Consider the following 25549-nt stretch of genomic DNA (forward strand, 5'->3'; position numbering starts at 1 on the left):
CTCACACACACCGGTGAATACTTCACTTTACTTAGAGGGACAGGGCTGGCGGGCACATATGTGTAAATAGCTAAGGTTTGTATAGTTAGGAAAAATACAAATTATCTACGAATTTGTCATTTGTTCCATAACTGAAATACAAACCACTCTATTTACATGGGGTGACTTAACCCTTAGGAAGGGTGGCAAGTACCCTGCCATACTGGCTTTGGCTTGCCCGGGGACCCCGAACCCGAGTTTGAATGAACTCATGGGTTGAGGGGGCCCCTGCTCCTCGCAGGCAGTTGTGAGACTGCTGCGGCCTACGTAGGCTGTGTGAAGGTGAGCGGTGACGCGTCCTATGAAGTTGACCTGGAGTTCTTCAGATGAAAATCTAGGCTAGGACTCTCCCAATACCATCTCGTCAGGGTATGGGGACATGACGGTATTACAACTTAATACTAGAAACACAAGGGAGCATGGTTTACCTGCAGAGGTTCGAGGTCAGGTGTGCAAAGGACCCAGGATGCTGTTTTTCTCCAAGGGAGGAGAGGATGAAGAAAAGAAAAGGGCCAGACAGATCTTTTCATTCACACAGGCTAAAACCGGGTAACAATGCCCTCAACCTTCTGCTATTTGTCCAATAAGGAGCCTGAGGCTAGACCAGCGGTTGTGCAGCCACCACAAGGCCGATATAGAACGTATCGAGCCTCCTGTGTGTCACATCTTGCAGGTAGAGGGCCGTAAAGGTGGTCTGACACTTCCACACCCCAGCTTGCAGGACCTGCGTCACCGAAAAGTTCTTCTTGAAGGCCAGGGACGTAGCCATGCCCCTGACGTCATGTGCCCTACGGCGACGTGACGGAGGAGGGTCAGGATTCAAGGCCAGATGAATTACCTTGCGAATCCAGGCCGAGATGGTATTCCTGGTGACCCTCCTCTTCGTTTCCCCGGTGCTCACGAACAAAGCTCGCACCTGGGGGCGGACTGCAGCTGTTCTTCTAAGATACAACCTCAGACTCCTGACTGGGCACAGTAGGAGATGGTCTGGGTCATCTGTTACAGAAAGGAGACTCAAAACCTGGAAGGAGTCGAACCTTGGGTGGGGCACTCCCGGGGTTCTGAGTCTTGGCAACAAACTCAGGGACGAACCTGAACGTTACCTCCCCCCATCCCCTTGAATGGGAGACGTCATAGGAGAGACCATGAAGTTCACTGACTCGCTTGGCCGAGGCCAAAGCTAGCATGAACACCGTCTTCCAGGTAAGGTGGCGATCAGAAGCCTAGCGTAATGGTTCGTAGGGAGGTCTCTTACGAGACCTGAGAACTCGAACCACATTCCAAGGAGGAAGTCTCACTTCCAACCGAGGGCAGGTAAGTTCCTAACTCTGTATGAGAAGAGACAGTTCCAGCGAGGAGGAAATGTCCATTCCTTTGAGCCTGAAGGCAAGACTTAAGGTTGAGCAATAGCCTTTCACTGCCGAGACTGAAAGGCGCATTTCTTCCCGCAGATAAACGATGAACTCCGCTATTGCTGGTAAAGTGGCATTGAGGGGAGAGAGACCCCTTCCACGGCACCAACCACAGAAAACTCGCCACTTCGCCTGGTAGAATCCTGCGGGTGACTTGCGCAGGTGGCCAGACATCCTGTTCGCAACTTGTTGCGAAAATCCTCTCTCTTTGAGGAGATGCTGGATAGTCTCCAGGCGTGAAGTCGAAGCGAAGCTACGGCTTTGTGGTAGATGTTGGAGTGTGGTTATTTGAATAGCTCGCGACGTGGAGGGAGCTCCCTCGGGATCTCCGTGAGGAGCTGCAGAAGGTCCGGGAACCACTCTGCATGATGCCATAGCGGAGCTATCAAGGTCATTGAGAGATTGACCGATGTTCTGGTCTTATTGCGTACCCTCCTCATCAGACAGAACGGGGGAAAGGCGTACACATCGACGTTATCCCACCGTTGTTGGAAGGCATCCTGCCAGAGAGCCTTGGGCTCCGGGACTGGGGAGCAGTACAGCGGGAGCTTGGTGTTCAGCGCCGTAGCGAACAGATCCACCATCGGGGAACCCCATAGAGTCAGGACTTTGTTGGCTATCTGAGGATCCAAATACCACTCGGTACTCACTATCTGCGTCGCTCTGCTCAGACTGTCGGCGAGGACATTCCTTTTGCCTGGAATGAAGCGAGCCGCTAGTGAAATAGAGTGGACTTCGGACAATCTCAGGATCTCTACTGCAAAATGGGATAGCTGTTCCGAAAAGGTACCTCCCTGCTTGTTGATATAAGCCACGACCGTAGTGTTGTCGCTCATCACCACCAGAGAGTGGCCCGCCAGGACTTGGTGTAACTTCTGAAGTCCCAGGTATACGGCCTTCATTTCTAGCAGGTTTATATGAAGGTAATTTTCTGATTCTGACCACAGGCCTCAGGTCCTGTGGCTCAGAACGTGGGCCCCCCACCCTTTCTTTGATGCGTCCGAAAACAACATCAAATCCGGGGAAGGGATGAGAAGATCCTCTCCCTTTCGTAAATTCTCGTCTGCCACCCACCAACTGAGGTCCGCCCGTTCCGCAGATCCCATCGGGATCAGGGTGTCCAGGGAGTCGTGTCCTTGATTCCACCGACACTTGAGTCGCCACTGGAGGGATCTCATTCTGAGGCGACTGTTGGGAACGAGACGGGTCAGGGAGGAGAGGTGGCCGAGGAGACGAAGCCACGATTGGGATGGGAGTTTTTCTCGATTGAGGAAAGGTCTCGCAACCTTCCTCAGCCTTGCTATCCTTTCGTCTGATGGGAAGGCTTTGTGGAGATTGGTGTCTATGACCATGCCTAGATATACCAGTTTCTGAGAGGGCTGCAGGGAGGACTTCTCGAGATTTACCACAATCCCTAGATCCTGGCAAACTTCGAGGAGTCTGTCTCGGTGGCGAAGAAGGGTTGCCTCCGAGTCCGCTAGGATCAGCCAGTCGTCCAGATAACGAAGGAGACGGATGCCAATCCTGTGGGCCCACGAAGAGATGATGGTGAATACTCTGGTGAACACCTGAGGAGCTGTGGAGAGACCGAAACACAGCACCTTGAACTGGTAGATCATGTTGTCTAGGCAAAATCTCAGGTACTTCCTTGAAGACAGATGAATTGGGATCTGGAAGTACGCGTCCTTCAGGTCCAGTGTGCACATGATGTCTCGTGGTCTCACTGCAAGTCTGACCGTATCTGCTCCCTGCTGAACGGAGTCTGCTTGACAAACCCGTTCAGGGTTGAGAGGTCGATGACTGGTCTCCAGCCTCCAGACGCCTTTCTCACAAGAAAGAGTCGGCTGTAGAAGCCTGGGGACCCATCTACAACCTCCTGGAGAGCGTCCTTTTCCAACATGGTCTGCACTTCGGCCCGGAGGGCCTGCCCTTTTGCCGATCCCATGGCAAAAGAGCTCAACGACACTGGGTTCACTGTCAGGGGAGGTTGAGACGCTGTGAACGGGACGCGATAACCTAGAGAGATCACGGAGATCGTCCAGGCATCTGCCCCGAGTTGCTGCCACCTTTTCGCGCAACTCTGTAGGCATCCCCCCACTGGTGGACATGCAGGGGGATTGCCAACCCTAGCGCTCCCGGCCTCGGCTGGTACCTCTAGGGTTTTTGCCTCCCCTGGAGGACTTCTTGCCCCTTCTGCTCTTGGCAGGAAAGGGCTTAGACACCTTGGGCTTCTCCGTGGTGGTCGTCTTCTTTGTGTCCTTAGCCGGACGGGGCTGCTGGACTGCTGGAGGTTTGTAGGGCCTCGATGTCAGGGCCCTGTGGATGAGGGAATCCTGGTTGGACTTCCTCCACCTCTCAGCAGTGAGCTCCACGTCCTTAGGCTCAAACAGGCTCTTACCGAGAACGGAAGAGTGTCTGAGCCTGCTAGCCTCCGCACAGGATACCTTATGATGGAACTTCTCGGCCACAGTGTCCCGACGCTTGAGGATCGTATTGGCCCACAAGCTCGAGACTTGGTGGGCCAGAAACTCAATGGTCCATGTGCTCGAGAGAAGAAAGGTTTCCAGCGCCTTCCTGGTGCTTCCTTTGGAGAGGTCCTCGGACCGCACCAGGATGTCCAGAGACCCCAAGCAGATGTCGAGCCACGAAGTCGCCTGCATGGCGCACTTGGTGACCTTCTCCTGGCTCAGGATCTCAGTGGCTGAGAAGGACACGTGCCGGTTGGAGAGTCTCTCAAGAGGGACTCCCCTGGTGAGTTCTTCCACAGGGTGATGCATCGGAAGACCCAAACAAGACTCCTCAAGGATCTCAAAGTACCTCCTCTGATGGACTCGAGGAGGAGGGAGAAACTCATTACCAGCACTCGATCTGCTGGAGGAGGCAAGCTCAGAGAGCTGGCCCTCGACCTTATCCCAGGCACTCTTCAACCCTTGAGACCAGGGCAAAGCTGCACTGGCCCTAGAAGGTTTCTGGGTGCCGTAGACACAGTCCAGGACCGTGTCCTTCCCTTCACGAGGTGGGACCTCAGGGTCTGAGATCCCATTAAGGTTCCTCATGTGGGTCAGGACTTGCCAGAACGCGTGTTCTGACTCTTGGTGCTCTCCTCCCGAAGGACTTGCAGCGAAGTCTCCCGTCCCCAGTGGCTCTTCCTGGGGGGATACGTGGACATCCTCAACGGCTCTAGACGGTTCCTGCCTGATCCTCGGTGACGATTTGGGGATCGTCTTAAGAGTCCTTAGGCTCCCTCCTAGGCGGGATACAGGACTCGAGTAGCAAAGGGGGCAGGTCCTTCTCCACCTCGGGACGAGAAGACCTCTGGGGAAGAGGAGGAGCCTCCCCAATTGGCGCGATGGGGGAGTGTTCCAGCTCATCCGACTCTCCTGAGGAGGGGTAATCCACCTTCGCAGGGGAGGGCGAGAAGGTCGAAGGGGGAGAAGGAGCCTTGCGCAAGGATCTGCGCGGAGACAGAATAGGCTTCGGAGGAGGTTCCACGGGAGAGACTCCTCTCTTCCTCTTCAAGGGGGAGGAAGCTGCCGCTGGTTCGTGGCCCGAATCAGAGAGGGCGGGCTTAATAGCCTGCACAAGGGCTTTTGACTAGGGTGCCGAACCAGGGCTGCTGCCTGACAGTCGCGCTGTCAGACATCCCCTCTGGAGGGAAGGGGATCGAGGGATCCCTAGGAGGAGTCGACAAACGAGGATTCGCCTGCAGGGCTGAAAGAGAAGAGACCCTAGACCTGTCCGGGAAGCGCCCCTCCTCTGGCGAGCGCGCTGGTCTGCGCTTGCGGGGAGGGGAACGTGACGAAGAGGAGTCCGGCTGGCAGCGCTCGCGCTGGGGCTCGAAAACCGGGCCCTGCTGGAAACTCACTCGCGCGCACCCGCGGGGGCGGGGGCGGGGGCGAGGGAGCGCAGGCGGGGATTCAGAAGCGATGGCGCGCTGGCGATAGCGCAGGCGCGTGGGTGCGCAGCAGCTGGATCGGGAACATGGTCGCTAGAGCGCGTAGACGATGGCGAGGGCGTGTGGTGAGCAGGAGCCGGCCGAACACGCGGGCGCGCAGCAACCTGGTGCGGCCCCGAAGGGCGCGAGATAACAGGGGCGCCTGAGCGCGTGTCCGGAAGAACCGGCTGAGGGTGCGTTAGCGCTGGAGCAGGGTCGCGAGCGACCTGGATGGGGCGTTGGCGCTGGTCGGATAAGACCGGCATACTCAACTGTGGGCGCGTTGGTCGCACCGGCGATCGTGGGCGCACATGGCGTGTATCGGGATGTGGTCGCACCGGAGTGCGTTGTTGCGGCAGCCTTGCAGGGCGTGCCGTTGGAAGATAACGCTCTGGTGTTCGTTGAAGGGCAACCTTAGTCGCCATGAATACAGGAACGGGGCGTGCAGCGGGAACAGGGCGCGTTACGGGAGCGTCGTGCGCGGTTGCATCAGATGCAAGCTCGCGCGGTCTAGAGGGAGAGCCCAGAAGCGGCCGTGAGTGCCCGTGCGCTAACTTGGAAGCCTCTTGGGCAACGCGCTGAGATGTAGCAACGCGAGAGCGCATGGGCGCTGGAGCTGGAACCGCGCGTGGGCGCGTGTCGCGGGTCTCCCCAGACGGGCGCGACGAGTCCATAGGAACCTGTGGGCGCCTGTGCGCCAGCTTAGGTGCCTCCTGGACCGCAAGCAACGAAGCAGGAACTGGGGGGCGCCGAGGCGCTGGAGGGCGCGTGAGCGCAGGTGACCGCGCGCTATCTCATGAACTGCTGATGGGCGCGATGGCGCAGGTGGCCTCTGGGGCACCGGTGGGCGCATATGCACAGGTGAGCACTGGAGCGCCGTATCAGGAACTGGGAGCGTATGCGCAGGTGAGTGCTTGCGCGGTACCTCAGGAACTGCTGGAGGGCGCCGGAGGGCGTGGGCGCGCAGGGGGACCCTGGCGCGTAACAGGAACGGAGGCGCGAACGCCTGAGGGTGAGCGCCAAGGCGCTAAGTCAGGAACAGCAGCAACATCAGTAGGCGAGCGCTCAGGCGGTGCCTGGCGCTTGAGGGCAAAAGGCGCAGTTTTGCGCTCAAGCCCCTTCAGCCCCGAAGAGCCCGGAGACTGCGCAGTGGCAGTATCAGGTGGCGCGTCACGCGCATCAGGAACTTTAGAAGTAGATGGTCTGGGCGACAAGTCACAATGTCCCAAAGGACGACCATCCTCCGAAGGGGATCGCGAACGATCCCTGGAGAGGTCTAGGTTGGTAGTTGGCAGGACTTGAGAACGGCGAGTTGTCCTCTCCGCAGAGGAATGTGGCGACGACGAGCCGAAGAGGCGCCTCTTAACCCCTTTGAAAGAGGAAGGAAGGCCTCTACGGCGAAGGGGAGGACGAGCCTTCCGCCTTACACGCCCACGAGGGGTGTGGAATCAGCGAGCTGACCATCGATGGGCCTCCGAAGAGGAGTCTCTGTTAGCGAACTCCCCCGAGAGGGAGAATCACCGGCAGGAGAGACCGTGGGACTTAGCTCCTCCCTCGAATGATGTTCGGAGGGGAAGTCTATGCCTTCAGCTACCTCAGCCACAGGAACGGGCGTTTGGCTAGACCCACGGGATGTTTCCGTCACCACAACGTCAACCACAGACAGAGGAAGACAGAGGATCTATCTCCGCTGAAGTTGGCGATTGTTTGACAGCCGCACCCAGTTTGATCATGTCAAACAGAGCTTCCTTGGAGGGCGAACCCTGCAGCCCCAAAGAAGCCCAAAGCTGCAAAAGATCCTTATTAGACACAAATTCCTCCTCCGGGGGAGGAGGGACAGCTGCCTCGCTATGGGAGGCAACTACCTCTCCCTCACCCCGGGATCGGTTAACAGCACTGCGGTCTACGCTACCACTCGCCGGCCTCTCGGGAGAGGCCGCTCGAGTGGGAGCTTTGGAGGAGGAAAGGGCGACGGAAGAAGTAGTCTTGGGATTTTCTCTCTTCCGAGAAACCTCCGAAGGAGAAAGATCCCCTTTAGCCTTCTTCTTACGTCGCCAGGCAAACCTCTCCCACTGGGAGGTAGACCACTCCCTACATTCAATACACACATTAGACCTATCACACTGAGGGCATAAGGAGTGAGGATCCGTGTCCAAGGCCGACATAAAGGTACCACAAGGGCGGGTCAGAAAGTCAAGGGCACGTACGCATGATAAGAAATAGAGGCCAACTTCACACACACTGAAAAGAGAAAGCAAACAAAATTATGGCAGTCAAAAACGAGGAGAGCGCAGACATGTCTGACGTCTCTCCGAGCCAAAAGTAAAGTGAAGTATTCACCGGTGTATGGGGGGGGGGGGAGCTAGCTACCCCTCCCTACCCCCGCTAACTAGCGGCGGGGTAGGAAACCCTCGTTAAAACTTTTATGGCTCGTCATTCAGCTACACCGAAGTAATTACCCCATGTAAATAGCGTGGTTTGTATTTCAGTTATGGAACAACTGGGCTTTTCTGGAAGAAAAGGCCTCGTCGGACGTTAATCACAGCCGAGGAGAAGAGGCTACCCGGACATAAGCCTATGAAGGACAGGCTTACCCTTGCTTTTTGCGCAAACGCCAGTGGGGACTGCAAGATAAAGCCCCTGCTGGTGTACCATTCTGAAAATCCCCGAGCCTTCAAAGCCCACAAAGTCATCAAGGAGAACCTTCCCGTGATGTGGAGGGCGAATGCTAAAGCCTGGGTAACGAGGCAACTTTTTATTGATTGGGTGAATGTCTGCTACAGTCCAACTGTCCGAAAATATTTGGAAGAAAAGCGCCTCCCTATGAAATGTCTGCTGGTGTTGGACAATGCTCCAGCTCACCTCCTGGTCTCGAGGAATATCTTCTGGCCGAGTATTCCTTCATAAAGGTCCTGTATCTACCGCCTAACACCACCCCTCTCATCTAGCATATGGACCAGCAAGTTATTTCTAATTTCAAAAAATTGCACACGAAGCATCTCTTCCAGAGATGTTTCCAAGTGACAAAGTACAAACCTCACTCTGCATGAATTCTGGAAAGATCATTTTAATATTGTGATATGCCTCAAATTCATCGATCTTGCTTGGCAGGAAGTTTCGAGGCGTACCCTGAACTCATCTTGGAGGAAGCTGTGGCCTGATGTTGTCTCTGCACGAGACTTCGAGGGATTCGGGAAGCCTGGAGGCGAAGCCGAGATCGTTGACAATCCTGAACCCATTCAGCAGTCTGAGGTGGCTGACATCGTACATCTTGGTACGTCCATGGGGCTGGAAGTTAGCGCCGAGGATATAGATGAACTTATCGAGGAGCACCACGAGGAGTTGACGACGGACGACCTGAAGGAGTTGGGGACGATACAAATGAGTGTTGTTCAAGAGCAGTTCTCTAGCGGTGATGAGGAGGATGTTACACCTTTGAAAACGTCAGGCATTAAGGAAATTCTCGCCTGTTTCCATAAAATGGCAGACTACGTCGAAAAGGAACATCCAGAAAAAGTTTATACCAACTGTGCGCTTCAACACTGCAATGATGTTTGCCTCACGCATTTTAGAAATGTGTTGAAAAGTAGACAGAAACAAGCTTCCATGGATAGTTTCTTATTAAAGAGGCCAGCAGTATTAGTAGGCCAAGACGAAGGTGAAAGTGAAGAAAAGAAACATAAAAGAGGAAGTGATGAAGAAGTAGAAGGTGAAAGTAAAGAAAAGAAACAGAAAAAAGAAAGTGATGAAGAAGTAGAAATTTAGAAAATGTGAAAAAATGTAAAGTTATAAAAAAGCAAAAAAAATAATTCAATTTTAAGTTTTATGTTACCGTTAAGTGTTAAGGTAATTTTTTCTTTCATTTTATAGTTTTCCATACGTAATGTTAAGTGTTAATTATTTCTGCCATTTTTTTATTTCGTTTAAGTTTAAGTGTTAATGTGTTAAGTGTGTACTGTAAATTATTATACGTAGTCTGTCACTTGTTACGTTTTCTGCCTTATGCCATCCTCCTCTGCCGCAACTTCGCTATCGGACATCGTCTCAATCAAAAGGTAAGTTTCAACCTTTTTGTTAATTAACTGTACCTTTTTTTTCAGGGTATCAACCCTTAATTTAGGTGTACAGGTAACAATACACATTCACTGATCCAAATGCTTTACATACAGTACCGTAACTTTTATACAGTAGTAAAGAAAACGGACCGTTTTCTTGGGGCTTGGAGGGGATAACTAGGCTATAACTACATTATTGAATAAACTCATGGTGGTTTCTGGAATGGATTAGGCTGTTTTTGACGGTTGGGTTAATTATTGAATGATAGAAATGGCTGCATTGCATGTTTATTACTACAGTTTAGCGTGTTTATGAAAGAAAAGGTGCCTTTTTGTAAGGCTTGGAATGAATTAGGCTATTTACATGTAAAACGCGACTCCGTATACGAAAAAATCAGCATACGAAACCGTATCCTGAACGGATTACTTTCGTATGCTGAGGCATCACTGTATCAACAGAATATTGTGCTCAAATAGAAATAAATTTCTAACTCATACTGGGATCGAACCCTAGTCCTTTCAAATGAAAGACCAGGTCGCTTCCAACCATGCCACCAGAGGCTCAAAAGAAGTCGGAACCTAACTGGTACCTGCAGTTCAGGATTTACCTGGCAAGACATCAGTCTCTTACTAGTTTCCCCCAACTTCCCAGCCCACCAGGTGACACAGTTGATTATATTTCATTTGAATTACGACCTGACCTTTCATTTGAAGGGCTAGGGTTTGATCCCAAGTACGAGATAGAAATCTATTTCTATTTGAGCATGATATTGTGTTGATTTCCATCCAATTGGACTTCAGACGCCACTGGAGGGAACAAATCATGAAGCAACTGTTGGGAACTAGACAGGCCAAGGATATATATGAGAGAGAGAGAGAGAGAGAGAGAGAGAGAGAGAGAGAGAGAGAGAGAGAGAGAGAGAGAGAGAGAGAGAGAGAGAGAATAATTCTTAGTGATGACTGTTTACCCAATATTAAGAATTTGATTTCTAATAGTTGGCAACAGCAATGGGATGGCCAAGAACAATGCAATATCTATTAAATAAAATTTCTCATAAAAATTGCAATAAAATTCAAACTGAGCCATGATTTCAAATAACCGGCGCTCCTTTACACTGAGAGCGCTGCGCACCACTACCTATCTCTACACCCAGCTGGTCCTACCTCTCTCTGTACAGTGTGTATCTATTTGCTGGGGTAAAAAATTACTGCTATATTTGAAATTAACCAGATTTTGATTAAACTGGTGTTTCACTTAACTGTATCCAATAATGATGCATATAATATTCATATTTTTGTATCGTATTTATAATTAAAAACAGGGAATTATAATCTCGTCGTCAACCTATATTCACTTTCCCCATGTTATCCCACTGATATGACCATTAACTTTCACAGAATTACCTCACTAATATAACCTATCATGCATATTAGTATGATATCTCCTTCACATTATTATTGTCCTTCCCTTATTATCATTAGCCAATATCCTTAATCCTTTTCCCATACACATATATCCCTCCCTCCCTAATATATAAATATCCGATCTCATTTCGGAAGCTTTATTGCATTTTAGAATATTACGATTATTTAAATACTGAATGTATATGTACTGTATAATTGTATATGTATCTTAGTTTTTACTTTGTTCTTAATTTACAATATTAATTTAGCAGTATTATTGCTCAAAGAGCTAAGCTCCACATGGGTTTGGACTGAATTTTTATTATAAATCTCTTCTAAGTAAATATTTTATAAAATAAACATTATCATTAATATAATTAATATTTGTGGTGCATGTATAATAGCAGCCACCTGTATGTATTATAATGGCTAAGTTAGAATACGGCAGTGTAAGGGGGGTCGTCAACCCCCCCACCCACGTTAGGTAAGTAGGTAAGGACACAGCTTGTAGGTTAGGTTAGGGGGGATAGTTTAGGTTAGTTGATGTCCAGTTTTAATGAACATGTGAGGAACTGGCTGCTGATATACAAAGGCTCCTGTTATTTCTACAATACTGTAGTATACGTCTTATTAGTATATTTCCTTTATATTACATCGTTTCACTGTCGGAAATATAAAATAAAAAGTACTCATATTAACCGATACTGGACCTGTAAGTACTTGGTATAGGTACTCGATGCTTCGGTACTGGGAAAAATATTACTTGGTATCGTATCGAAAGGAAATCACTGGTATCGCCCAGCACTACTTTGCATAATGACGGACATGTCCTCCCGCCTGCATCGAAAATGAGAATTTCCCACCCATTTACAGGGTTTTCATACTAAAAAAAAAAAAACCTGTTTCCATCATTAACAACTTTTTACTTTTTGTTTATAGTATTATTGTACTTATATATAAATTCACAAAAAAAAAAAAACACATTTCATGAACTTGGTAAGAAAAGTGCAATAGTATTGACTTATGCTACTTTCAGTTTTCGACTGTCCCGTACAGTGTAATAAAACCGGGAAAATATGGACTAGCCAGGTCTGATTCTGTTGTAATCTCCCTGACACCGTAATACAGTAGGCTACTGTATATTAGGTACTGTACCCCCAATGCTTGTCTTTGGCTTCAAGAACTTGTAAGGAGGTAGTCTAATTCCTTTTAATGAAGCCAATCAAAAGTAACTGTAACTTTACTGCCACCCATCCATACGTAACAGCCACATTTGAAATACAGTAACGGAGTTTAGGCTAAGAAAACTACTATAGCAATGGGCTCATACCACGAATAACGAATCAAGTGACATTTCGCAGCTCAAACACTTAAGGCAGAATAATGTTTTAATTGTAATCTTAATTGGATAGTTTCATCACTACATTGTTATAAATACTTTTCATAGTTAGCGGTCACAACAAAGCGACTCCAAGCGGTATCAAAACATTGAACGTACTTACCAATCTCTTCTCTGGAGCCACTAACGTTCTCAGTTTATAACTTGATGTCCCTTTACAATATCTACAATGTACACGTGAATCACATCATCATATTCAAACACCATTCGCATGCACACTTCATTGCACAATAATTAAGAGGGCTGTTTATCACTGTTTGTTGCACCTTACACTCCCAACGATTTTTAAAGATGTCGCGACTCGGGTTGAGATGTAGCTCTACAGTGTTGCCAGATTCTGTTCAAGGTCTCGAAGATTTTACCGGCGATTTTACCATATTGCAGGAAAACAAATTTCAGGGGCGTTATTTCTAAGCCTAGTTCGCTGTTTCGTGCAATACTGTTATTCAAAATGCCGATAGGCATTCTTCAAGATTATTCGAAGGATAAAAAGATCTTGCAAAGTTTATATTTCTCCATCGTGAAAATTTGGCACCGTCAAATTGTTTGAAATCTGCTGATGCAGAAAATAATAAAAAGAAAAAAAAAATACAAATTTCTACTACGACACTTCTGCCCCTATCATCGGTGATGTATTTGGATTCGGAAACGGATGCCAGAAATTATTCACTACTCTTTTGTGTACACAAATATGTCGGCCCCTCTATGTGAATTGATACACTGCACATAGCTGTAGGGGGGATTGCAAATTATTTATTTTTATAATTTCCATTTATATGATCATTGAAGGTTTTTCTTAATTTTAAACCTTATTTTCAGATAGCAAGTGGAGAGATGAAAATATTTGAAAAGTGCTCCATCGGAAGGTAGTCTATGCATATTTTGAGAGAATTTATATATTTCCTATATAACAGATTTTCCATATTCCCTCCGGGTATAAATTTCCCAAGGCACGACTCAGATGATCCTTCCAGTCTTTTTGTAGTGCTAACAACCCAAAATTTCAGTTTAAATGGTGTATGTGGATTGAGACAGAGCGCTCAAATTTTCGATTCCCAATTACCAAAATTTCGCGTTCTGCGATGAAAGGCTGTTAGGGCTAACCTTCAGTTTAAAAACGGTCAAAACAGCAACAACACCTCCTTTCTTGTACGTTTCTAATTTACAGTCTCTCTCTCTCTCTCTCTCTCTCTCTCTCTCTCTCTCTCTCTCTCTCTCTCTCTCTCTCTCTCTCTCTCTCTCTCTCTCTCTCTAGTGAAATATACTAAGTTTACTTTACTTACTTACTTTAAGGGCTGCTTTTCCTGTCCTGTTCAGCCGGGGACCCTACTCTCTACAGGACCTTCACAGTCGTTTTATTCATGCTCGTTCGAGAGCATTCAGCATTCACATCGGATATTGCTCATTTACTGTCAAATCGTCACAATCGAAGCATCCTCAAAACAAGAAGGCCTTCAGTTTCCTCTTGAAAGCCTTAATATCTTCAATCATTCGGATGTCTCGTGGGAGCTTATTTCATAGTCTCGGGCCGCACAATTAAAGGTTCTAGAGCCTACAGTAGATATATATATATATATATATATATATATATATATATATATATATATATATATATATATATATATATAGGTTCCAATAGTTTGAAACCATCTGTAACTATTCTCGTGTCAACATATCAGTGCTAGTGTGTGGACGTGTTGTGTCAAGCTCTGCTATTCATGCTCCGAGTCATGTTTTAGCTTTGTGTTTCTCGCTTAGAATATCATTGAAAAAATATTAGTTAGTCTTATGTAGAAACCTAAGTGATAAGAAACAGTACTACGTCTGCTTCTAACTATGTCTGCCTCATATGTAATAACACAAAGGGAGAACGGAGAAAATGGATAGTATGTGAATGTAAAAGACTCTACCATAAGAGATGTGTGCATACAGTGACAGCCATCAGTGAGATTGAACGGAATAACCTAGACTGGCTATGCCCACACTGCGTACGTGAAGCTAGACAAAACAATTTAGTAATATCAAAATCAAAGGAAGATGTAAACGTGAGAAATCGGGCCCTGAACGAAGAAGATGCGAAAATAGATGACTTGGAAAAGAAACTTGCGGACCTTAGCGCAGACGAAGCAAATTCCCTAGACGACCGACCTCACTGAGAAAGTTGACATTCTTGCCATGAATATGGAATCAATTAAAGCAACACTTCAAACATTGATAGACCCAAAACCGGAGAAACCGACATTTGCTGACAAAGTTAATGAAAAATATCTGTTGATAATTAAATCAACTAATACAACAACTAAAATTACTGAAAGAAAACGTGGGGTTGAACAAGCACTTAAAGCCATTCCTATACTTAACACGAGGTCAACTACGAATGGAAATGTTGTTGTAAACTTTGCAAACAATGTGATCAGAGAAGAGGCGGCAAACAAAATTCAGACATTGGTGGCTGACAATGAAACGAGAAAAATCGGAAAACTAAAACCCAAAATAATGATATGCAATGTATACAATGATGAAGATGATGTCGTAAATACTTTGATTCAAAGAAATCGCTGCCTGGACCAAATCCAAAATATAGAAGATAAGTGTAGTCCTTAAATAAGAGCTTGGTCCATTTATTCAAATGTCTTTATTATTGAACATAAAACATATTTAGAATAAATGATGAACAATGTATATAACTCAAATGAACATAAAACATAATAAGAATAAATGATGAACAATGTATATAACTCAATGTTTATAACCCTCTACCTCCCCCCAAGTTTTTAAACGGCCTTTTAAAATGTCTCTCGTGGAGGTCGGTTTAAAACTGATGTCAAAACATTGGGTGGCAATTAAACGTCCAAATTATAGGTTCATGAACACTAAGCTCCCGCTAGCACGTGAAGGAACGGAAACTTGAAAAACAATTATTGTCATGTGTTGATCATGATGACACTATAGCTAGTTCATCTCGAAATCACAGTGCCATGCTGGCGGTCGACGGGTACGACTGGACTTGCGTTGCTCCAAATTTGGCATGGCAGGAGTTAACTGCGATGGAGAGTTTGTGCTATCATTGGGAGGCGGAATCTCTGCTTGATGATTCGCAGTGTTACCGAGGTCGTTGGGATAGCATTCCGGAGCAGCAACATCAAAATGAATGTTAGGGGTAGTACCACTTGGTAACGGCAAAGTGGACAATGGAAGAGTACCATGTGTGTCCGGATTTTGGGTTTTCGGAATGGTGTCCTTCGCAATGGTCTCAGACGTTTTAGTGGTCGAAGGATTGGCAATAGGTACAATCTGATTCCGATTATAGTCATCTCTAATTGTACGGACTTCTGGAATACTCCTAACAGGCACGTATTGTCTCAAAAACTTCCGGTTCCTTAGCGTGACCCTACCAGAGCCCTCAACTCTGACGACGTATTGGTCGAATTGGCGGACTTCTATGATGACACCGGTTTTGTCTCATTTCAGGGGGTGATTTCCTGTTTGATTTTGGATGCGAACCCGGTCACCTACGGACAGTGGGGGTAGTCTCTTAGTGTGCTCTGATAAGCACTCTCCCTGTTTAAGGTGTCGATGTCTTAGGGCCTCCTCTCTTGCATCGAGTGTTTCCTTCCACGTGTCATGGGGACGGTACCTGCCGGGCGGGACAGGTATGAAGTCTCTGATGGGACGACCAAATACACATATTGCAGGAGATAACTTGGTATCTCTGTCAGGTGTGTTCCTGTATTGGAGCATCGCACGTTGGAATTCATCAGTGTTGAGATCACCGTTACTGCCCGTGTTGTCCGCTATAAGACGCTTGACAGTTTTGACGCCTATTTCGGCTCTGCAATTACTATGTGGGAAGGCCACAGAGGAAAGGCGGTGATGGACTCCCCAGTCCTTTAAAAACTGCCTATTTGCTGTCGCTGTAAATTCAGGTCCACCATCAGATGTCAATTCATCCGGAATCCCAAATGTCACAAATGTTCGGCGTAGTGAAGTTATAAGACTCTCTGCACCGTTCGAAGATCGTTCAACTATGGGCCAATTCGAGTATCGATCAACTATAACTAAATATCCAACTCCTCGGTAGTGAAAGTAATCTGCACAAACACATTGGAACGGGTAGTCTGGAGATATAAGGGGTGTAGGCGGAGCACTAGGATTTGAAGGCGCGATGCGATTGCAGTGGTTGCATCCAGCTCGAAGTGCTGTTATAGCGGGTGTTATCCCTGGCCAAAACACAGATGACTCTGCTCGCGATACCATAAAGGTAATTCCTTGATGTGCTGAATGAAGAGATGTGAGAATTTCCTGACGAAGGGCTGGAGGAATAACTATACGCTCCTTGTATAGTATCACACCATCAACAGTGTAGAGATTGATGATACGCTGCACATGGTGTTGAACACCGCATTCTCGTAGTCATTGGCATTGTGAGCACTGGGTTTCACTTTTGGTTTGCCCTTACTACGGCAAACACTCTCAAAGTGATTTTCTCGGTTGCAGTGTTCACATCTATGACCGTAAGCTAGACATTCTGATTTTCTTGCATGTGCAGGAGTGTTTTTACCATATCCTTTCTTGCCACAGTATGAGCGAACTTCGTTTTTATCTTTGACAGCGGTTTGTTTTGCCTTTCTGTATGAACTGCTGGCCGCTGCTTGGACCTCATGAGAGTCTAATAGTCGGGAGGCAGATCGTTTACCAGATTCTTTAGCTTCGACAAACTGTGCAACTTCTTCCAATGACATGTCCTGATTCTTATCACCAAGTAGATCTAATTGTATTTCAGGGTCACATATGCCGCGTGCTAATACGTCTCTCACTATTGTGTCAGTATAATTTACATCAACGTTGCATCCTGGACATTTTATCAGGAATTTGCAAACACTAGCCTGTCCTGTAAGTCGTGCGCAGAAACGTCGTACAGGCTCATCACGGTCTTGACGCATGTTGTGTAGAATCACTCGAGCTACCATGGTGTTTTCCTCTCGAACTGCCTGTTTTTTTATTGCTCCCATCACTTCTACTTCAGTCTTGTTAGTAAGACTGCCACCAGCTGATCGTGTTAAGTCTTTTTGAAGTTGTTCTTCGCAGCATTCTAGAAGCTGTACCACACGATCACGGCCCTCAATTTTAGTTGCGTCTACATAGTCAGACCATCGTGATTGAAAATATGCTCATTCTTCACTTGTTCCCGCTGTCGATATTGTGGGTCTTTTAACTCTTTCTACTTTGGCAGCTTGTCCAGGAGCATGTGTGGTGCAGTGAGCAGTTATGAGTGCAGCTACGATGGCGGCCTCAAGGTCGTCCGTGACGTAATCACAGCCTGGTATTGGACATCCTACTGCTGGCATTTTGATTAGTTCTTAGGATTTAGTCATTCACAATATCTGTTATCCTGAATCCATCTCTGGCCGTGGTCATAAATAAGAGCTTGGTCCATTTATTCAAATGTCTTTATTATTGAACATAAAACATATTTAGAATAAATGATGAACAATGTATATAACTCAAATGAACATAAAACATATTAAGAATAAATGATGAACAATGTATATAACTCAATGTTTATAACCCTCTAGTCCTGAAGAAAAATGCCTCGGGGGGCGGGGACCACCCACCATGTGCTGAAATGTGATCCTGAAATTCGGAGGGCTATTCATGATAATGGGGACAAAGTTTCGTTACGATGGGGTATCCATAACATACGTGATAGGTACCACGTGATCACCTGCTACCACTGTCAGAGGCATGGACATTTTGAAAAAGATTGCAAGTCTAAGAATGAAGATAAAGGCAGCGGGAAATATATGGAGACACTCCACCAGGGAGTGTAATTCTCAAGTGTCAAAGTGTATAAACTGCACAAAGTTAAACAGACCAAGTGACCACACAGTAAATTCTAGAGACTGCAAAGCTTTTGAGTTGGAATTGAAAAGACTGGCGGAAAATACTAATCATGGTTACTAGGGGTTTCATAAACTGTGGCTATGTAAATGTACAATCTGTAGATAATAAGACTGTTCAAATTCGAGAATTGATAAACGAAAAACATTTAGATACACTAACATTATCTGAAACATGGCTAAATAACTTGGACAGGGCAAAGATCACTGAAATGACGCCGCCCCCCCCCCCCCCCACACACACACATGCCTTCTTTCACATACCGAGAGAAGGTAGGTCTGGTGGAGGTGTCGTAATCTTTATTCATAAAAGTTACTAAGACCTCAAAACGTTGAAAAGAAGTAGTGTAACAAACTTTGAATATATAGAAATAAAATTTACGGCAAATAATAAAAGAATATCCTTTGTAACAATCTACAAACCTCCTAAAACAAACATTAGTATCTTTTTTGAAGAATTCGGTGCTCTCATTGAGATGATTATCATGGAGAAAAACGAATTAGTTACCTGTGGAGACTTAAATTTTTGGATGGATGACGCATTAAATCCTGACGCTTTGGCATTTAGTGAGTTACAAGAATCTTATCAACTAGTTAATAGTGTCGACTCTACAACTACTTTAACTGGGCATATCCTGGATTTAGTTCCAAGTGATAACATGAATAATATTATATCTGATATAAAAGTCGAAGAGAAATGTACTATCTCCCCAGTACACAAACTTATTACGTTTAATCTACCTCTACAGAAACATGCGTTAGTAAAGAAAATAAACTTTAGACATAAATCAAATTTTTCTCCTACGTATTTATTGAAGAAGTTACAAAGAAAATAAATGATGCTATCAACATTCCCTGTGATCATGATGACCAACGTCTGTTAGGAGCTAAAGTGAGCTAAATGTCTTACGACCACTTATAATAAAGTGAGTAAAAGTGAATATGATACCATGTGCCCACTGATGGAAAAGACTATGACCGTAAAAGAACAATTTCCTCAGTTTGATGGAGAGACTTTGGTATAAAAGAGGGAAAAAAAAGAGGTAAAGAAAGTGGAATAGGTTAAAAACTGAAAGTACTTGGGTAGAATACAAAACTGTTGCGTGTCAATATAACTACCCACTAAGAAGGGAAAAAAGTGAATACTATAAGAGAAATATCCTCGAAGCAGCAACAGACTTATATAAGTTATATCATCTCCTGAATGGTATAATGGGAAATGTAAAAGAAAAGAAGTTACCTGATTGATACAGTGACTGGGAACTAGCAAATAATTTTCTGGTATTCTTTAAAAACAAAATTAGAAATATAACCAGGTCATTTGTAAATACTCAACATCAGATTAATGATACACCAGGCACACAGACAAAATCAATATGATTTAACAACATAACACAAGATGACATCACCAGAATTATCAAGAGAGCAAAGAAAACAAACTGCGTGATCGATCCTATGCCAATATTCTAAGTAATTGGAGAGAGAGACTTTTCTAGTCTAGCCGAAATAAAAATGAGAATAGCAAATGCAAGCATTGATGAATGGAAGTTTCCTAAATCTGAGAAAATGGCTATAGTCACACCAGTTCTGAAAAAATGCACTGGACTACCAGGAATTAAGCTCATATAGACCTATTTCAAATCTATCCTTTGTCTCAAAAGTGCTTGAAAATGTAATTCTTGAACAACTAGTCAGCCACTTAGAAGTAATAGAAGCTTTGCCTGACAACCAATCTGCCTACAGAAAACTATACTCTACGGAGCCCACCATCTGCTCTGTAGTAAATGATATGCTAGAAATGATGGATGAAAATAAATATGACATCTTAATACTGCTCGATCTTAGTGCTGCTTTAGATACATTGGTGCATAAACTGCTATTAAATGATCTACGGTTCATCGGTGTTGAAGATCAAGCCATTGAATACCTGAAAGACTACTTAGTTGGTAGAAATTACTGTGTACAAATTGGAAACTCTTATTCATCATATGAATCCTTAAACAGAGGGGTACCCCAAGGGAGTGTACTTGGCCCAATCTTATTCTGCATCTATACTATTGGTCTATCGAAAATGCTACAAAGGCATGGCGTGAAGTTTAAACTATTTGCAGATGGCACACAATTTTACTTCTCCATAAATGATATTCATGACACTACTGAAACTAAACCAAATCCTTGATAGTGTTAAAGAATAGATGACATTCAAACAACTAGAATTAAATGAGAACAAAACTGAATTCATGGTGGTGGGCAAGAGAAACAGCGTGAGAAACTTACGTGATATTCAAATGAACATAGATAATGACTCAGTGCCAATATCTAGTAAAGTTCGAGATCTAGGTGTATTTCTTGACTGTAACCTGTCTCTAAATGCCCAAATAAATAATGTAATAAAAACGGCTGGTTATCATCTAAGAAATATTGCGTTTATAAAAAAGTACCTGGACGAATATTCTTTAAAGAAACTTGTTGATAAACTGTTATTATCAGGATTGACTACTGCAGCTCTATCTATCACAATTTACCAAAAGTTCAACTTAAGAAATTACAAAACATAATAAACAGAGGAGCAAGACTGATAATAGGTGTCCCACATAGAGAAAGGATCACCCCTATACTAATCGATTTACACTGGCTGCCGATTAAAGTGAGAATTGAATTTGAAATATGTACAATAACCCACCAAGTTATCAGAACCGGGCGTCCAAAATACTTAAGAGAATTGCTACATATTGAACAGCCAACAAATCGTGTCGACACGAGAATAGTTACAGATGGCTTCAAACTATTGGAACATAGATATATGTTTACTGCAGGCTCCAGAGCCTTTAAATGTGTGGCCCCGAAACTATATAACAAGCTCCCACGAAACATTCGAATGATTGAAGACATTAAGGCTTTCAAGAGGAAACTGAAGACTCTTATTTCATGAGTCTATTGACAGTGACGATTTAACAGTAAATGAACAATACACGATATGAAACGTTAAATACTCTGAACGAACAAGGTAAAACAACTGTGGAGGTCCTGTAGAGAGTGGGGTTCCCCTGCTGTATGGGACCAGAAAAGCAGCCATCAAAGTAAAGTAAAAAGTAAGTAACACGATTTGTTGACTGCACAATATGTAGCAATTCTCTGAAGTATTTAGGACGACCAGTTCCGATAAGTTGGTGGGTTATTGTATATATTTTAAATTCAGTTCTTGCTTTAATCGGCAGTCAATGTAAATCAATTAGTAAAGGAGTGATCCTTTCTCTGGTTTGGACTCGTTTTATCAGTCTTGCTCCTCTGTTCACTATGTTTCGTAATTTCTTAAGTTGGTATGTACAGTTGAGCCGCTAAGGTATGGACGTGTTTTGCGCGGAGCTCCATTCAACACTTGCCCTGAGTCGTGTTTTAGCTTTTGTTTCTCGCTTAGAATATCAATGAAAAGATATTAGTTAATCTTATGGAGAAACCTAAGTGAGAAGGAACAGTACACTATGTCTGTCCCTAACTTTTTCTGCCTCACATGTGAAACCACAGAGGGAGACCGGAAAAAAAGGATAGGATGTGATTGCAATAGAAATGTGTATATAGTGACAGGCATCACTGATAATGAACGAAATAACCTAGATTGGCTATGCCCACACTGCATAGGTGAAGCCAGACAAGCCAATTTATATGTATCAAAATTGAAGGAAGATGTGAATATAAGAGAAGAGGCTCTGAGCAAACAAGATGCGAGAATCGTTGAATTGGAAAACAAACTTGCAGACCTTAGCGCACATGCAGCAAATTCCAACCAGACTACTGACCTCATTGAGAAAGTTGACAACCTTGCTATGAATATGGAACCAAAACCGGAGAAAACGACATATGCAGACAAAGTTCTGAAGAAAAAAATCTGTCAGTAATTAAATTAACAAATGCAACAACCATAATTACTAGAAAAAAAACACTAGGTTGAACAGGCACTTCAAGATATTACTATAATTACACGAGATCAACGTCGAACAGAAATATTGTTGTAAACTTTGCTAACAAAATGATTAGAGAGCTGCAAACAAAATTCAGATATTGGTTGCCAACACTGAAACGAGAAAAATCGAAAACTAAAATAAAAAATGATAATATGCAATGTATATAATGATGAAGATGATGTAGTTAATGCTTTGATTCTAAGAAATCGTTGCCTGGACCAAACCCAAAATATAGAAGAGAAGATAAGTGTAGTCCTGAAGAAAAATGCTTCATAATGAGGACAACGCTCTGTTACGATGGGGTACTTATAACATACATGATAAGTACCACTTGATCACCTGCTACCACTGTCAGAGGTATGGACATCTTGAAAAAGATTGCAAGTCTAAGAATGATGATATAGTGTGCGGGAAATGTTCAGGAAAACATTCCACCAAGGAGTGTAATTTGCATGTGTCAAAGTGTATTAACTGCACAAAGTTAAACAAACCAAGAGACCATATAGTAAATTCTAGAGATTGCAAAGCTTATGACTTGGAATTGAAATGACTTGCAGAAAATACTGATCATGGTTACTAAGGACATCATAAACTGTGATCAATCTATTCCGAAGAAGCGTTTTAATTCTTTCATTCTACCTTGTTTTGAGTATTGTTCTCCTGTCTGGTCTTCAGCTGCTGATTCTCATCTTAATTTATTGGACAGAAACTTAACAACGTCAAAAACAGATATGTCATATATAAACTATAAAGAGTCATGTCAGCCTGGTCAACATAAAAACATTTGCTCCAACTTTGAACTTTTGAAGTTCTACTAATTCAACTACCCGATTAGGAAGATCATTCCACAACTTGGTCACAGCTGGAATAAAAATTCTAGAATACTGTTTAGTATTAAGCTTCATGATGGAGAAGGCCTAACTATTAGAATTAACTGCCTACTTAGTATTACGAACAAGATAGAATTGTCCAGGGAGATCTGAATGTGAAGGATGGCCAGACTTATGAAAAATCTTATGCAACATGCATAATGAACTAATTGAACGACGGTGCCAAATATTAATATCTAGATCAGGAAGAAGAAATTTAATAGACCGTAAGTTTCTGTCCAACAAATTAAGATGAGAATCAGCAGCTGAAGACCAGACAGGAGAACAATACTCAAAGCAAGGTAGAATGAAAGAATTAAAACACCTCTTCAGAATAGATTGATCACAGAAAATCTTGTAAGACTTTCTCAATAAGCCAATTTTTTGTGCAATTGAAGAAGACACAGACCTAATGTTTCTTAAAAGTAAATTTGCTGTCGAGAATCACACCTAAAATTTTAAAAGAGTCATACAAATTTAAAGAAACATTATAAATACTGAGATCCGGATGTTGAGGAGCCACTGTCCTTGACCTACTTACATTCATACTTAGAGTTTTGTTAGGATTCAACTTCATACCCCATAATTTGCCCCATGCACTAATTTTAGCTAGTTCTCTATTAAGGGATTCAGCAACCCCACATCTACATTCAGGGGCTGGAATTGATGCAAAGAGAGTACCATCACCTGCATATGCAACAAGCTTGTTTTCTATGCTAAATCACATGTCATGTGTATATAGTATGAAAAGTAATGGGCCAAGAACACTACCCTGTGGAACACAGGATATCACATTCCTATACTCACTATGGTGCCCATCAACAACAACTCTTTGAGATCTATTACTTAAAAAATCAATAATAATGCTAAGAAACGACCCACCCACTCCCAACTGTTTGAGTTTGAAAACAAGGGCTTCATGATTAAGACAGTTGAAGGCAGCACTAAAATCAAGGCCAAACATATGAACTTCCTGACCATAATCAAGGGATTTCTGTACAGCATTGGAGATTGTAAGAAGGGCATCACATGCTCCAAGGCCTTAACGAAAACCAAATTGCAAACTAGGGAACAGATGATTACCTTCAGCAAACCTATTAAGACGTTTTGTCAGATGTTAAAAAACTTTAGATAATATGAGAGTTATGGAAATTGGGCGGTAATCAGTTGGACTTGAGCTACCACAAACACTTTTACATAGAGGAGTAACATTACCAATTCTCCAACAAGTGCTAAAAGCTCCTCTTCTTGCTAACTTGCGCAAAATAACAGATAACTTTGGAGCTAAGAAATCTGCAGTCTTTATAAAAAACAAAGGAAAATACCATTTGAGTCTACACCTCCATAAGCATCAAGGTCCATCCACAGATCTTTAATTTCACGAGATTGAAAAGCTAAACTAGTTAGTTTAGCTTCAGGAAAACAGGAATGAGGAAGTTCAAGTTTTTCATTACTCTGTTTACTGTCAAAAACATCAGCCATAAGGGTTGCCTTTTCCTTTGGACAGTGAGTGACTGAGCTATCTGGTTTAAGTAAAGGAGGAACTGTTGCATCTACACCAAAGAGTGCAGATTTAAGGATAGACCACTGTTTATGTTTCTGAGTTGTACCAGAAAGGGTTTCTTTCATGATTAAATTGTATTCCTCTTCAGTTGAGGCATAAACTCTCTGAGCAAAGGCTCAAAGCTGAGTATTGTTATTCCAGGTCAAATCTGATCTGTTACCCTTCCAAAGATGACAGGCCTCCTGCTTCTCCAAATAAGCACGTCTACAATCATTATTGAATCATGGTTTGTCCTTCACTCGGTACCTTAGCACACAAGAATGGATACGCCTATCAATTATGATGACTACATTCGCATTCAAAGGGACAACAGGATCAACACTACGATATAATTGTGACCAATTCAAGCACAAAAGATCATGCAAAATCCCATTCCAGTCTGCTTGGGATTTCATAAATTTTACAAGAGTATGATACATCAGGGACAGGCTGCCCAGTCTTCACTACTAATGAAATCAAGGCATGATCAGATATCCCGACTGGAGAACCAACCTTACTAGTTATGACGCCAGGGGAGTCAGTGTATACGAGGTCCAAGCAATTACCACACCTGTGAGTAGCTTCATTTATGATTTGCTCACAGCCTGTTTCAGAGGCAAAGTCTAAAGCTCTTAAGCCACGGGGATCTGTAGGAGAGATAGAACTTAACCACTCCCTATGATGAGCATTAAAATCACCAACAAAGACAAAAGAAGCCTTTCTATCATCTTCTTATATCTTAGCCATAATGGTAAGAAGACAATCGAAGATAGAATCATCCATGTCTGGATTCCAGTAGATCGAACACAAATAAAAGTTGGTATGCCTGCCACAAACTTTTATTACCTGAATCTCATGACATCCTCATTGATAGCAGGACTTATGAGAAGCAGGGTACTCAGTCCTAATATACATCGCAATTCCCCTGGCCCTAGGGATGGCATCACGTTTCAACATTGTTGGCTTCTTAAAACCAGTTATAAGGAGCACAGATGAGTGCCTCATATTAGAAACCAAAGTTTCTGAGCACAA

At 44.1% G+C, this 25549-nt stretch overlaps 1 protein-coding gene across 3 annotated transcripts in view; it reads right to left on the reverse strand.

The window, feature by feature from the left end:
- Nucleotides 1–12843, reverse strand: part of LOC137631147 (pineapple eye protein-like) — a 350280-nt gene extending 337437 nt beyond the window's left edge. Inside the window, exon 1 of one of the 3 annotated variants that reach the window (XM_068362845.1) lies at nt 12347–12843. The gene's annotated coding sequence lies outside the window, so the exon portion shown is untranslated. The remainder of the gene's footprint in view (nt 1–12346) is intronic. The other 2 variants (XM_068362846.1, XM_068362844.1) reach the window with 2 other exon arrangements.
- Between the last annotated feature and the right edge of the window lie 12706 nt (nt 12844–25549).

Source organism: Palaemon carinicauda, chromosome 39 (genome assembly GCF_036898095.1).
Source record: "Palaemon carinicauda isolate YSFRI2023 chromosome 39, ASM3689809v2, whole genome shotgun sequence".
NCBI lineage: Eukaryota > Metazoa > Arthropoda > Malacostraca > Decapoda > Palaemonidae > Palaemon > Palaemon carinicauda.